This window comes from Peromyscus californicus, unplaced genomic scaffold (assembly GCF_007827085.1).
Source record: "Peromyscus californicus insignis strain IS unplaced genomic scaffold, ASM782708v3 Scaffold_7__1_contigs__length_154581171, whole genome shotgun sequence".
Taxonomy (NCBI): Eukaryota; Metazoa; Chordata; class Mammalia; order Rodentia; family Cricetidae; genus Peromyscus; species Peromyscus californicus.
In genome coordinates, this window is record NW_026294595.1 from 112,832,007 (window position 1) to 112,847,684 (window position 15,678).

The following is a 15,678-nucleotide window of genomic DNA, read 5'->3' on the forward strand; positions in this document are numbered from 1 at the left end:
GCATTACTTTTACTTCCCTATGAATTCCTTGCTCATAACCTTTCTTAATGCTTCACTTAATATTGTCTTATTAAGTACTCAATATTTCTTTATATATTTTGTAGAAAGTCTTTGCTCATCTTTTACTTTAAATAGAATGTCTTATGAATGGTGGGATTTTTTATTGTATCAGTTATTACTGCTTCATAATAAATCATCCTAAAGTTTAATAGGAGGAAACACATTTGTCTGCTCCATTCTGTGGATTGGCAATAGGCAGGGTTCATCTTTGGTCTCTGAATTTGGCTGGTCTCAGTAGTTTTGTGGTCATTTCACAAGTTTCCTGGGGAAGAGGACAGGTAGCCTCATTCATATGTCCAGTAGTTGATTGGGACTTTTGGATGAGGCACCTTGGCTCTCTTCTGTGTGGTCTCTCCCCTTGGGTAGTTCAAACTTCCTTACCTGACAGCTTGATTCCACAGTGATAAGAGTACATATACTTATCTCTGCAGGGCTCAGCTCGAAAATTCCTCTAAGTCATGCTGTCTTTGTTTGTCCAGAAAACCAAGCCCAATCCAGCTCCAGACTTCCATTCATGATAGTTAAAAGTCAGCTCCCTCTGCAGAGGAGGTTGCTGGGTAGAAGGGATGTGCAGACTACCTTAGTCATACACGTAATGTGTTCATCAGCATTCTATTTTATGTTTTGTGTCTCTCATATCTTGAGTAAGAATTCCTCAACTTTCATTCTGTAAACATATATTCTTATATATTTCTTCTAAGTTTATTAGCTTTAACTTTAAATTTTTTAAGTACTTAATGCAGCTTAAGTTAAATACTATATTGGTATGAGTTAATTTATACTTTTATGTAGAAAAATAGCTTCTTGTTACCCACAGGAGATGTTTTACAAGATGCCAAAAGATACCTGCACCTTTGGGTATACCGAAGCCTGTACTATAGACACTGTGTGCTTTTCCTTTATATTCTATGACAGTTAATGATTTGAAATTTGACATGATGTATAATCACCTGGTAGGCAAATCTCTGGGTATGTCTGTGAGGGAGCTTTCAGACTGGGTTAACTGACATGGTGTGTCTCACCCTAAATATGAGTCACACAATCCCTTGGGCTGGTGTTCTGACTAAGGATAAAAAAGAAAGCCAGCTGAGCATCAGTAGTCAATTTTCTCTGCTTCCTGGTGGCAGATTCAATATGACGAGCTGCCTCAAGCTCCCACTGTCATGCCTTCCCCACCATGATGGATGGTAGCTTTAACTTGTGAGTCCAAATAAACTGTTCTTTCTTTAAGTTGCTGTTGTCAGGTATTTTATCTCAACAATAAGAAAAGTAATTAATGCTTATGATAGTTTTTAGTGTAAGCTAGGAAAAACAAGAGATTAACAACAGAAAACAATAAAGTAGAATAATTATGATACTATACAGTAATAAAAGTTATGTCAATGTGATTTCTCAAATAATCTTATTCTGTACTTTACCTGACTTTGGGATGATGTGACACAATACAGTATTTATTTGATTAGATGAAGGGAGATATATTGTAGCATTAGTCTACCACACAAGATTACTTGAACACTATAACTGAGATATCATGACAGTCATTCTAATTATCGAGGTGGCTGCAGAGTTACCAACAGAAAGGAGTGTATACAGCATGAATATACTGACAAAGGAATGATTCACGATCTGGGTAGGGGAGAATGGGGCATGGGGAAATTTCATCAGACAATTCAGAAAGTGTTGCAGTTTAAAATTCATAGATTGTTTATATTTCAAAATTTCAATATAATCTTTTCAAATTAAAGTTGGCCACAGGTTGCTGAAAAACACAAGCAAATCTGTGGGTAAATGGGGACTACTTAAACCAATTTATTCAGTGTCATTTGTTGACCATTCCAGTATTTCAACACTGATTTGTGACCTTACTTTTGACTACTTAACATTAACCAGAACTCATGAAACTATAGCAGAGAAGAACTTCATTATTCCCTAAAATGGCTTTTTAAACACATTCTGATTCTTGCTAGAGTTTGAAATCAACTATGGGTATATAAAGATCTGAGTCAGATGGATCTCAGAATATCAGCTTTATTGCTGGAGAGAAACTGGATTGATAAACAGGACCTAACTGTATAACAACAATGGAATCTTTACCTGCAGACTATTTTATTTTTTATGTACAAGCAAGTAAACTGCAAGATGCTTTCCAAGGTTGTATTCTAGAGCATATTAGGCACATTTTGCTTTACAGTACCCCTATAACTGGAAATCCCAGTAGTAAGAGAGTGGACTGTTACCTTGTTATAGGCACTTCCCAAGCTTTCAGAAATGCAATGTTTGCTTTTCTGTTAAGACCTGTCTAGAGTCTGCATTGATCCTCCACTGGTTTAAAAATGATCCCAATTTTAGTCACTTAATGCAAACATATTATTTTACTATACTTAAGGTCAGAAATCCTAAAATCTGGAAGTTTTCAGAGTTTCTTTCTAGGGTATATGGGAGAGAATGCATTCCCCTCCCTCCATTTTCACCTTTAAGGTCATCTGAGGCCCTTGATTTGTAGAATAATCTGTCTGTTATTCAGTCCTCTCTATTCTCTGTTTCAATATTTTTTTTCCCTTTTAAAACTCTTGGTTTAGGGACCTGATCATATTTTCTCTAATACTTTGTAAAACCTGCTAATTTTTCCTGCCAAATAACTAGTTCCTCCATAAAAGAGAATCATTAAAAATTACCTAAAACCACAGAGTACAGGATAAAGAACACAACTCTAACTTCTTCCATCAGTTGCTGTTTCTAGTGTTATTGAAAATTAACAGCTGAATCCTGGTTACCAGGTGGCCCTGGTTCACTCCTCATTGGTGTTGTAGACCCACCACGGACAAAGAGATTTGAAATCTATGTCCAAACACCACAGAGCATGGATCTTAGCAGGCAGGGTTGAAGGAAATTTCAGTGTCATTACAAAGAGCCACACAAGAACATGTTGATTCTGAAAGAACTTGACTGTGACATAGGCTATCACATACACAAAAGCATCTCTTTATGTGCTACATTTCCACGAATATATTCATTCTGCTAAACTTAGAATGTTATATACCAGAGTGATATCAATGTTAGCTTTCATTTATCATAATTCTGAAGAAGATCTTGTTAGGATCCCGAAAGGAATCCAAGAAGCCAATTTTCCCAGGAATCCAGGAAGTTTCTGAAATAAAGCCTCACGCAAATCAAAATTTAATCAACTACCCCCCCCACCTTACCACTGGAGAAAAATTAAGAGGGCAGTTTGTCAAGAAAAGACTGTACAGTAAACTCAACACTGAATGTTCTGAGTCTGCAGTACCCAGGGGTTGATCTCAAAACTGCCCTTACTGTTAAGAAAATTGGCAAGAGACTTTATGAGATATTATACCATTATTAACTATTATCTACTATCTCAACTCAGATTAAACTTCAAGCAATAATATAGGATCAGCACGGTTCCTCCCATACCCATCCTGTCAATAAAAATGTCCATAAATTTAATAGCTCCGGTCAGCTCTTTATCCAACTCATTAGCCACCCTGCTATGCTGCATCATTAAAAATCATTTTTATTTCAAAAAGGCAGAAATCTCTGAATTTGAATGGGAAATTTGCAAACCAATGATTGAGTACAGATGTTTGTGAAGGTGCTAAAAGGTTTAATCCCCCAGCCCCCACTGTGTGTGTGTGTGTGTGTGTGTGTGTGTGTGTGTGTGTGTGTGTGTGTGTTACCTCCATGATGAAAACATAAGGTTTCAGACAGTACAAATTAGGACAATCCATCTTGTTTCCTGGGAAATCATCAGTGTCTTTCCCCCCCACACACACACACACACAAAAATATGGTAGAGTATGGATTTTGATTTCCCTCCTCTTTATTCTTCACAGGGATGCAATTTCTTTCTTTACCCCAAAGACCTTTCTCTCCTTTGATGTTCCTGGTGCCTGCCCTTGTTCTTTCCTGATGGAAGGATTGCCTGGGGCCTGAAATGATTCTAATTCCCAGTTGCTGCTGTAGCATCTGCCTTCTTTCTTAAACCATCAGTGAGACTGGAGATTGGAGGACAGGGGAAGAATGGCCAGCACTCTTCTTGATCTTTAGCCTCCTCTTCGGGTGCCTTTTCTCTTCCCTCACCGTGCACGCAAATCTCTCCTTTAGATCTTGGACGCTGGAAGAAAACACTTTAAAATGTAGGCAGAGTTTTTCCAAAGCTGCTGCTTTTCTCTTTGTGCGGCTTCTTCCTGGGGCCGAACAACATTGACTACTCATTAGCGAATGCACCCGGGTCACTTTTCATGCAGTGGTATTTTATCATTGGGTTGCTTTTATCTCTTGTGTCATGTTAGGCGTTTATCAGAATAAAAAACTCTGCTTACAAATAATTTGCAAATAGAAATCAAGAGACCTAAATTTAAAATTATTTGGGAAATGTGCAGTTTTATTCATAGAATGAAAAGATTTAGGGGGATTATGTTATAGTGATCAATGTCTCTGCTTCTATTTTTAGAAAATACTCTGTCATAAACTCATACTGACATACTAGATAACTATAAATATATTTTTATATAATATAAATATATATAAATATATCATATGCTAATAGTTATTATCATTACAATATTAATAACTAATAAAACAGTTTGCTTGCAGTAGAACTACTTTATTATTAGTGAAATCAGGTTGGAAAATTCCCAAACACACTACTAGCCATGAATCAAAGGGCTAGAGATGGCTCATTACTGTCACGGACTGATTTCTTCAGTATATAGGCCCAGATTTTCTCTTCTTCTCCATCATACAGCTGGCAATTCCTCCTATCAAGAGGCCAGATTCATTTCTCCAACATATTATTATTGCCATTAATTTGATACTGTGGGTTAAACCTGGGACCTCAGCATGTTAAGCGTACAATCTAGTGCTGAACCCCTAGACTGATGTCCCTAACTCTTGAATCTCAGTGAATATGACATTTAATTTGACTGAAAAAAAAATCAGCAAAGGTCTTGTCCTTGAAATAATAATTTATTCTCTCCCAGGGTACTGTAAAAATTACCTTGAAATGCTGGATTTAAGTGCTCAGTCACAGCCTTGGGTGAAAGTTGTTCTGTACTACATTGGACACTAAGTATGTAAAAGTCTCTTGTTCCCAACTAATGAGGGATAAATAGGAAAGTTCAACCTAGTCAAAGTATCACCAGAAGCTTGTGATTGCACCAAAGTAAAATAATGGAAAAATGTCTCAAGCTGCTACTATATAGTGTACTCCTGTATGACAAACTATCCCAAATTTAGTGATTATCATGTAGATATTTCTAGTTCTCATGATTTTGAGGCTGCTGGGTTTGGAGGATCTCTGTCAGACTCAATTTTGTATGTAATAAGACTGTAGGTGGAGCTGTAACACTGAGGAGAGCAGGCCCTGCACCTCGCCTGATCAGCACAATAGTGCCAACCCTGTTGGCTCCCAAGTTGTGAGAATGGGAAAGTTGTTCCTATTACTTATCTGTTGTGTGGCAGAATGGACAGGGGAGAGATACCCTCCCCCATGCCCCACCCTACCTTGCTCATCAATGTCTGAGGCAGGTGGGAGAGTTGGCCCTGACATCATAAAAGCATGAGAGCTACTCTGCCCCTCATCAACTGCAGCACTGGGGAAAGTGGCCTCTATGCCTTGCCTGGGAAACACAGTAGAGCTGGGCCTGAAGGTGTAGGTGTGGGAGAACTGGCCCTGCCCTCTGCTCATCTCTGCAAGGGGTGAACTAGCCAGTAAAATGCAGGAGAGTGCACCCTGGTGGTGAGGACAAGGGAGAGCTGGCAAGCTGACCAACCCTGCAACTACCCAGACCCAGAACCAGGCTTATGAGTTGACCCACCCCAACACCCACCGCATCTGTGATCTGCTGGAGCCTGCTAGAGCACGTGAAGGGACCAGTCCTGCAGAGCCAAAGCTACAGGATCTCCATGACACAGGTCAACAACAAGATAACAAACAGTAGTTCTAGTGGGGGCCCAGCATTGACAGTGCAGCAGAAACCAGAGGCCTGGAACCAGACCAATGACTCTGTAGTGAACATTTGCAAGTAAAGATATATGGATAAACCGGTTTACTGCATGACTCACTGTGTCACACTACAGCTTCCAGGATGAGATTGATTTTTCTTTTTTTTTATTCTCTTAAGTTTTATGTGGGCAGGGGGAGTTGCATGGAGAGAGGGCAGATATGAAGGGAAAGGGAAGTGAATGGGATGGAGATGCATGATGTGAAAGACACAGAGAAAAAATAAAAAAGAAATTTGGTGATGTATTGTGTACCCCAGTATATTGTGTACCCTAATAAAATTATCTGGGGATCAGAGGACAGAGCCAGCCACTAGATTAGACATAGAGGTCATACAATGGTGGCACACCTTTAGTCCTATCATTTGGGAGGCAGAGATCCTTCTGGATGTCTGTGAGTTCAAGGCCACACTGGGAACAGAGCCAGGTGTGGTGGCACATGCCTTTAATCCAAGTACTGGGAAGCACACATGCCTTTAATCCCAGGAAGTGATGTCTGGGTAGAGGAAGATATACAAGGCATGAGGAAACAGGAACTCTCTCTTGAGGCTGAGATTTTGTAGAGGTAGAACATGGCTGGCTTGTTTTATTTCTCTGATCTTTCAGCTTTCACCCCAATATCTGGCTCCAAGTATTTTATAATAAGACCGTTTAGCAATTTGTGTTACCAATAAGACTGTAGGTGGGTTCAGACCTAATCTACAGCTCTCATCCTTAAGAGAGTATCTTCTAGAAGTCTCTCCTGATGGGAAAAGGTAGGAGTACAGAAAATTAAGCTCCACCATAGGAATATATTTAAAGCTACTTTTATGAAGTATGTGTGTGCACTCACATTCCATTGGCTGAATGCCTTCACATGACCAAACTCGACATCAATGTTTTGAGGTACACATTCCCTTTACTTTACTGAAAAGAACTATAGATGCACAGAATGTATTTCTAGGAAGAGGACAGTGGGGAGACACTAGTGTAATGTATGTGGCTGAAACTAAATAAATGTGTTTCTCTAGCCATAAGTGCCAATACTTTGCTTCATCGCCAAATGCATAAAACTGGCCATGTTATAAGCAATATCAACAATAGATTGTGTGAAAAGAAATATAATTAAATCATAAGCAGTGCATATTCTAGATGATAATACACTAAGTTGTTTATAGTCTTTTTTACTTCTTTTCAGCTGAATTAGAAAAAAATATTGGATTTGAAATGAAAACTGGAAACAGCTTTAATACCAGTTCATTATTTAAAAAACAAACAAACAAACTCTGTTCATGTACTATTTTTCTGCTTTTAAGAATTGTCTTTGAGGACTGGAGAGAGGGCTCAGCCACACTAAAGGCTAAATTCACAATCAAAAATATAGGAATTGCCTTTGAGATTTTAAAAAAGTCTTTGTTTAGTTTAAATAAAAGATACTATTGATTAAAGCAGCACGTAGTATTGCTCTTATAATTACGGGAGTAGCATGAGTTTACTGACTTTTAAAAAAGCCACATTTCCTTAGGTCTTTCAGTCACATTAGTCTAAATCTAAATTCTGAAGAGAAATTAAACTTTGTTATAGACTCGGTCTCAGGCCCCTGCCCTGACCTACTGTATTTGCTTTGCTTTTGACCTGCAATACCTTGAGCTAGACAAGGAATCTCAAGCAAAATAAAACTCTTAGAGAACATGTGCTGGTCTCTAGAATGTCCTTACTCCAGATGACCTAGAACCTGATACCGAATGCTGACGTTTTTAAGGCACTGTGGGGCAAAAATATTAACAAAATGTCGGGTCTCATAAGCATTCTCTTCAACCACACACCTACTGCCTTGGAAGCCCTGAGCTAAGAAAACAGATCTTTAGTTACTATGCATGCTAAACTTACACATTTCAACTTCCCTCTCACTCTTGGGGAACTTTCTTGTCCCTCCTCTTATCTATAATTTTCTCCTGATAAAGCCACATCCCTCTTCTTTTCACATGAAATACTGGCCTACATTCTTGCATGTGCTTTACATGATCATCATCTAGTTTAAAACAAAATAAGAAGAGACTTTTCTTCAAGCGATTTACTTCTGATTGAAAACCAAAAATGAAAGGAGCCTGCTTGGAATGGAGGTAGGAAGTAAAGGGATACAGTGGATCAAATTCAAAACGTCCTGCTGCTTACTGCATAGCAATGGATACAAACCAGCAGTAATTGACCTGTCATTATCTTGCCACAGAGCTGATTATTCTACTATTATTTTATGTTGGCTTCACAATGAAATTCCCTCGTTTTTTCTGTGTCATGTTATTTAATCCAGCAGGATGGCTAATTAGAATAGAGGCATTGCTAGCTCATTTGTTACAGTACACATTTCTGATGCCTGTTTCTTTGTTTTTCCTCTTGGTGGTTGCAGACTAAAGGGTAGAGTTCTGCAATTAATTTTAAGAGCTTCTAAGAAGTCCTGTACACAGCAGAACTCAAATGCCAGTATCTCACAAGAGAACTCTTCACAGCTGCTTAATTTCTTCTAGAATAAACTATTGTGTACCTACAAATGGGCAAACATATTGTTCTTCTGGCAAACAGGGTTTATGTAGATTTGGATTTTACTCTAAGTCATTCTTAAAACTACATATTCATTTTTACATCTGTTCTTTTATTCTAACTCACTGTTTGAAGATCTAGGATGTTACCTTATTGGTTAAGAATCAAGCTTTTCTCCAATGCCATCCTATATCAATCACTAGTTCATTTCTACTTACTTATTTTCCCATTTCCTTCCTTCCTTCCTTCCTTCCTTCCTTCCTTCCTTCCTTCCTTCCTTCCTCTCTTCCCTCCTTCCTTCCTTTCTGTCTCTCTTTTTTCCTTCCTTCCTTTCTTCATTCCTTCTTTCATTCTTTTCTTCCTTCCATTAGCTATTTTTTTTTTTGGAAATCTAACCCTAGGCCATGAGCATGGTAAGTGCACACTCTACCACTGACACATATATGTAGCAAGATCATTCCTTTAGTTTTGAAAGGATTGGAAATGAACTTCTGTAAGAGACACAGATCTAAGCACAATTAAGGTTTTCACTCTCTTTTTGCAACTTCATATATTACTATTGATTACATTAGTTACCTTTCTCCTTGTTCAGATAAAATACCCAACAGAATCAACTTAAGGAAAGAAAGATTTATTTGGGGCCACAGTTGGAAGGTTGTCGCCGGAAAGGAATGATGGCGAGAATTTGAGGCAGCTGGCTACAGTGCATCCATAGTCAGGAGTCAGAGAATGAGGAATGCTGGCACTCAGCTTGCTTCTACCTTTTTATTTAGTTCAGGGCCCCAGCCTGTGGAATGGTAATACCTACATCAAGGGTGGGTCTTCTGACTCCATTAACTAAATCTAGAATCTGCCTCATAGTTGTGCCCCTGGAGTTTGTCTTCTGGGTGATTCTAGATCCTGTCAAGTTGACAGTATTAATCATCACATTGACCTTGAAGAATATAAAATATGGTAATTACTTCTAAATAAGCCCAACACAATTAAAAACACTGCTGATCCTTACAATATCCATTAGCTCATCAAGTAATTGCCTTCCATGTAGTCTGTATCAGGCAAACATTTTAATTCTATAGGATAACACACACAGTGGCAAAAACACTGTGCAATTTATTGACTCAAAGAAAACAGATACACAAAATAATATTCTGAACTTTAAGAGGAACAGAGTCACAGCTTGATTGTCAAAATAAATAAATAAATGAATAAATGGAAACCTCATCCTGTGACAGTTATTTTCACATATTCTTGAGTTTGTTATGATGTATTAAATAAATGATGCTGTGTTAAATTCAGGTACTGCAGCCATGGTTTCTATTGTCCCAATTACAGTTTCTCGATAATGTGAATGTAAACCATTAAAAAACAAATATCACCATGTATAGGTGCTAGTGAGTATCATTTCAAAATATCTACAACAAAACTTTAGATCTGGAATGCATACATCCTTTGGGATCTCTCTCAGAGCTAAATGTTCCTTAGGTCAAAGCAATATTACCTAATTAAACACCATAGTATGCTGTCACACTTTTCTATTAGTTAGATAAATAGCCTTTTTATTTTATTTTTTAACAATTCCACCGCCGCTGGGCGGTGGTGGCGCACGCCTTTAATCCCAGCACTCGGGAGGCAGAGACAGGTGGATCTCTGTGAGTTCGAGGCCAGTCTGGGCTACCAAGTGAGTTCCAGGAAAGGCGTAAAGCTACACAGAGAAACCCTGTCTCGAAAAACCAAAAAAAAAAAAAAAAAATCCATCAACCCAAAATATTCTCTCTAAGTCTAAACTTAACAGCTCATACAAAGCAACTTCATGAGCTTGCTCATTCTTGTTTTTTCCTGTGTTAATTCTTCTCCTTTCTCAAGGGCAGTGTTTCTCAACCTGTGGGTCAAGAAACCCCTTTGAGGGGTCACATAGCAGATATTTACATTATGATTCATAACAGTAGCAAATTTACAGTTATGAAGTTGCAATAAAATAGTTTTATGGTTGAGTGGGGGTGAGAACAATATGAAGAACTGTGTTAGTGGCAAAAGAGGAAGACTGAGAACTGCTGCTCTAGGGTTTCCCACAGCTATGTATCTGTTACCTTTGATGCTTCTAAGCAGAGTGTTTTACATTCTGAATGTCTTTGGATCTGAGGAAAGTGGTATCTACATAATTAGATATCTTGGAGAAGGGACCTGTTTACATGCCACATAGTCTATATGCAGAGCCTGAAGGTAATTTCGTGGGGTGTTTTTAGAAACCCTTTGCATACCACACAGTTTGATGAGATAAAGTTTTCTACATGGGGCACCACATCAGCATTCAGACAGTTTCCCGTTTCAGAGACGGTTTCGGGGTTCCAGATGTTAAGTATGTTCAACTTACGTAGAGAAGGTAGGGTATAGGAGACTGTGGGAGGAGCTTGTGTTGCTCTCTTCTGGAAGTTCTGCATATTGTTGCTCATCGCCTCCCCTGGGCAGAGCACATCATCACATGATGGCAACAAGACAGGCTGGTGAGCAGCCTTTATTCGGTGCAGGGGAATGAAGAAGTCAGATTTCTTGGCCAACATTTGTTTCCAGATGCCTTTTAGCTGTTCCCAGGGGAAAACAAACAACAAATCTACCTTTAAACAATAAATATTTGTCCCACACAAGGCTATTCAAACTTATGATAACCTCTACAGATCTTTCTTAATTAATTCTTTACGTAAGAAAAGTTATTTTGAGATAAAGTGATAAAATACAGTTCAAAGTTGCTGCATACCTTGTACCAAACTTCCTCTGCTGTGTAAATCTAAGACAACCATAATTCACTTACAACAAAAACCCAAACAATCAACACTGGCACAATCCCGTTATAGATTTCACCATCGTTCGCATTTCACCACACTTTCCCCTAAAGAACTTTTATTGTTTTAGGCAATCCTCCCCTACCCCGCGCGTGCCTTTATCTCATTACCATCTCCATCTTCCATTCCCTCTCTTCTTATTCCTTCTCTGAATTTTCTAATTTCTAGAGTAAAATGTCCCTTGACACCCGTATGTAACCACTGCCCAGAGACCATTGGTTTCATAAGGTGATCCGCGACACATATGACAAACACCCTTGGAGCTCCACTCAGCCGAAGCTTGGAGAAGAAATTATAAGAGGATGATGTATGGGAGCTCTGAGCTCTCACCCCATCGCATGCATGACACTGCACATGTGCTAACACGTTATTTTTAAATTTATTTATTATTTTACATACGACCACAGGACCACAGCCTTCTCCCTCCTCTCCTCTCACTCTTTCCCCCCAACTCCCCTTCACCCTTCCCTCAATCCATCCCTTTTTCATATCCACTCAGAAAGGGGCAGGGCTTCCATGGGCATCAGCAAAGCATGGCATGTGAAGCTGCCATAAGACCAAGCACTTCCCCCTGTATTGAGGCTGGGCAAGGCAACCCAGCATGAGGAATAGGTTCTCAAGAGCCAGGGACAGCCCCTGTTCCCATTGCCAGGAATCCCAGAAATAAACCAAGTTACACAACTGTTTTATATATATATATATATATATATATATATATAAACATTTATATACATATAAATATACCCATACACACAGAGGGCCTAAGTCAGTCCCACGTAGGCTCCCTAGTTGTTGGTTCAGACTCAGTGAATCCCCATGAGCCAACCTAGCTGTTACTGTGAGTTTTCCAGTGATGTCCCTGACCCCACTGGCTCCTACAATCCCTCCTCCTTCTCCTTAGCAGGACTCCTCAAACACAGCTCAATGTTTGGCCATGCATTTCTGAATCTGCCTCCATCAGTTACTGGATAAAGGCTCTCTGATGACAACCAGAGTAGTCACCAATCTGATCACAGGGGATGGCCAATTCAGGCTATGCCTCCACTACTGGGAGTTTCCCTTGCATCAGGTTTCTACCAGACCTGGAAAGGCCCCTTTCCAGTCATCTCTCATCACTTTCACCCTCTGCTCACCCTCCCAGCCCAGTCTCTCAAACTCCCATGCCCACCAGCCCCTAGTCTAACCAGGAGATCTCCTCTATTTCCCCTTCCCAGGAAGGCCTATGGGGATGCACTAGCATATCCTTAAAGATTGTATAAGGAAAACATGTTGTCTTTCGCTGCACTTGAAGAAAACCAAATCTCTGTTAACTATACAGTTCATGGACCCTGTTGTTTGTGAAGAAAGAATCTCTTCTCTACTTATTCTCAGCCACCAAACAGATGGATAAAAACCACAGAGACAAGAATGTGGCCATGCATTTCTAGAGCAGGGACCTATATAAACAACATCAGAAGTCACTGATAGAAGCATTCTTACAGATAAACAATTTTCAGATGAGAAAAGCAGAAGGCCATTTTAATCCTCTGCCTTCATTCTTAACTGTATAGCCTTTCCCTATTATGGCAAAGCCTTTTGTTTAGTTCTCAGAAGCAAGATAAAAAGCAAAGTGTTTGGAAGAGCAGGACTTGAGATTCCCAAATTTGATGCTGTCCAAAGCCTGAATTTCTGACACTGAGTCAGATTTACTGCCTGCATTTCTTTGAGACCTTTGCAAATCTGATTTCTTCACAGCAGCCTTGCTTTTGAACTAATTCCTTGACATTCTAGCATTTTCTTACCAGGCTTGAAAATTAAGCTGTGTGCTTCTAGCAAAAACATACCCTGTGTCTGCCAGGGGAATAGGCCAGGCTCCTTGCTGGTATGATCTGAGATCCGGTTTAGAATAAATCTATTCTGTTAGTACAGCAGTTCTCAAAATGACAGTCCACAGGCTGTCAGCATCAGCCTCCTCAATTGGGACCTTGTTAGATATGCAAATCCTCAGTGTCTCTAGCCCAGTCTGCTCATCAGATGTTCTAGGTGAGGACACAGTAATCTTTTAACAAGCTGCCTATGATTTTGATGTGTGCCATAGTTTAAAATTACTGAATTAGTGTCCTATCTGTTTTCTTCTTGTGATGCCTGTTGGCACAATCGATTAAATTCGGAAGGACTGTGTCCAACAACTCAGCAATTTAGTGGGCTGCACAACCCTGGTTCCTTGTTCAGCCTCTGTGCTTTTTCATTTATTCATTTTTAAGAATACACCGAAGAGCTATAATCTAGTTCTCATTTTTCTGTGTTTGCTGATGAGTAACAAATAGAGAGCTGTGCTATCCCATGCTAATCTTAACTGTCTGACTAATGCTTAGCAATGGCTTTTGCACTAAGGTTGTCCTTGTGATTACCAGCCTCTTCGTCTTCTTTGGATTTAAACTGCAATATTCTAGCACGTTTGTATTCCATAAATCACTGGGGCATGGATTGAATGTTACATGCTCATCTATCTATAATTAAACTTAATACAGATTTAACCATTAGGAAACTCTCATGCTTTGAGAATTGCTATAATCAAAGAAGGCATGACCTTTATTCTAATAAGCAAAGGTTTTTTTCTCTTGAAGCATTTGAGGCCAAGGAATGAGATATAGCTTCCCTGTTATCTACAAATCTTCCACATATGAAGGCTAGTAGTCCAGAAGAGTCTGAGTATCTTAAAGACACAGGTGGTGGCCTAGGCAAGCATTAACCATGGAGATGGAACTGACAACTCATATACTGGCTTGTCAAGAACAGAGGAGAGTAGCTACATACCAGAAGTGTCACATTGAAAACATTCTTTGGAAGTTGCTATTGTAATTATCATCAGAAAAGAAATTGATGAGCTAAATAAAGTAAAAAGAAACACTAGAGATAATAGCCTTATCAAGCAAGTTATCATTGTGGGCAACTGAACTGTAGACAGAAGATCTTCCTGCTAGTCTAAGCATTGCAGCTTCTCACCTTTATTCCCTTGAAAAACTGTATTGTCTCTCTGTATATCACATGCAAGTCCTATAAGAGGAAGATAAGAAATGCCTAAGACCCCTAGATGGGATGATACCATGGCTATTGATAAAACGTGAATGTGGTATACAGTGTTAAAATGTTAATTTGATGAAAGTTAGAATCACTAGAGAGATGGGCTTCTGTCATGTCTGTATCATTTCAATTTAACTGGGAAGTCCACCTGTTGCGGGTGGTACCATCCCTTAAGCAGGGGACCCTGAACTGTATAAGAGTATAGAAAGTAAGCTGAGTACTATCATATTTACATTTCATAATTTCTTATGACTATGGATATGATGTGACCAGTTGCTTCAAGCTCCCAATACCTTGACCTGCTCTTATAGACTGTAACTTAGAACTGTAAGCTAAAATGAACAACCCTTCCCATAAGTTGCTTTTGCCAGAGTATTCAATCATATTTTCTCCAGTTTTACTGGGAGATCACATTTACTACACACTTTCATAAAAACAAAGAGAATTTGAAGTATGCAAGGCATTGTTGGAGAAAGCAATTTACAACTGTGTGTGAGTCAACAGGAAGCCCATGCTTTAGTTGTACACTTTTATGTTATTAGCCACGGCTTCATGCAGGTCACTTCACTTCTGGTCTGCCTCTTTTCAAAATACTTCGTGCTATGTTAAGGAAAGTTGCATGCCCAAGACTTCTTAGTATATTTCTTAGAAACTTCCTATACATCTGTAGTTCCTTATAAATAATTTACAATAGGCATCCAAAGTGCATAGAGGAAAATTCGGAATGCCTTAACACCATGCAAAAACCTACAGGCAACTAAGAATGCTGAGAGCGGAAGAAGTAGTCTTCCCCAGGAAGGAGCACACCAATTGGTTATCTAATATCAAATGAACAACCCTGAAAACATGCACACACGTAACATTATACAGACTGAGAAAGTTATATTTAGGGATATGTATAGATATACAGATGCATGTAAGCATGTAACAATAATTAATGAAAAATGAGGCCATGAATTTGAAGGAGAACAGAAAGGAATATATGGGAGGGTTCGGAGGGAGGAAAGAGAAGGGGGAAATGGTATAATTATAATCTCAAAAATAAAAGAAATGATTAATAAATAATTTACTAAAAATATCAAGGGGATGGGAATATAAATTTGTATAACCACTATGGAAAGCTGTTTGCTAGAATTCACTAAAGCTTAGCATACACATACAATTGCCTTGGTAGCAT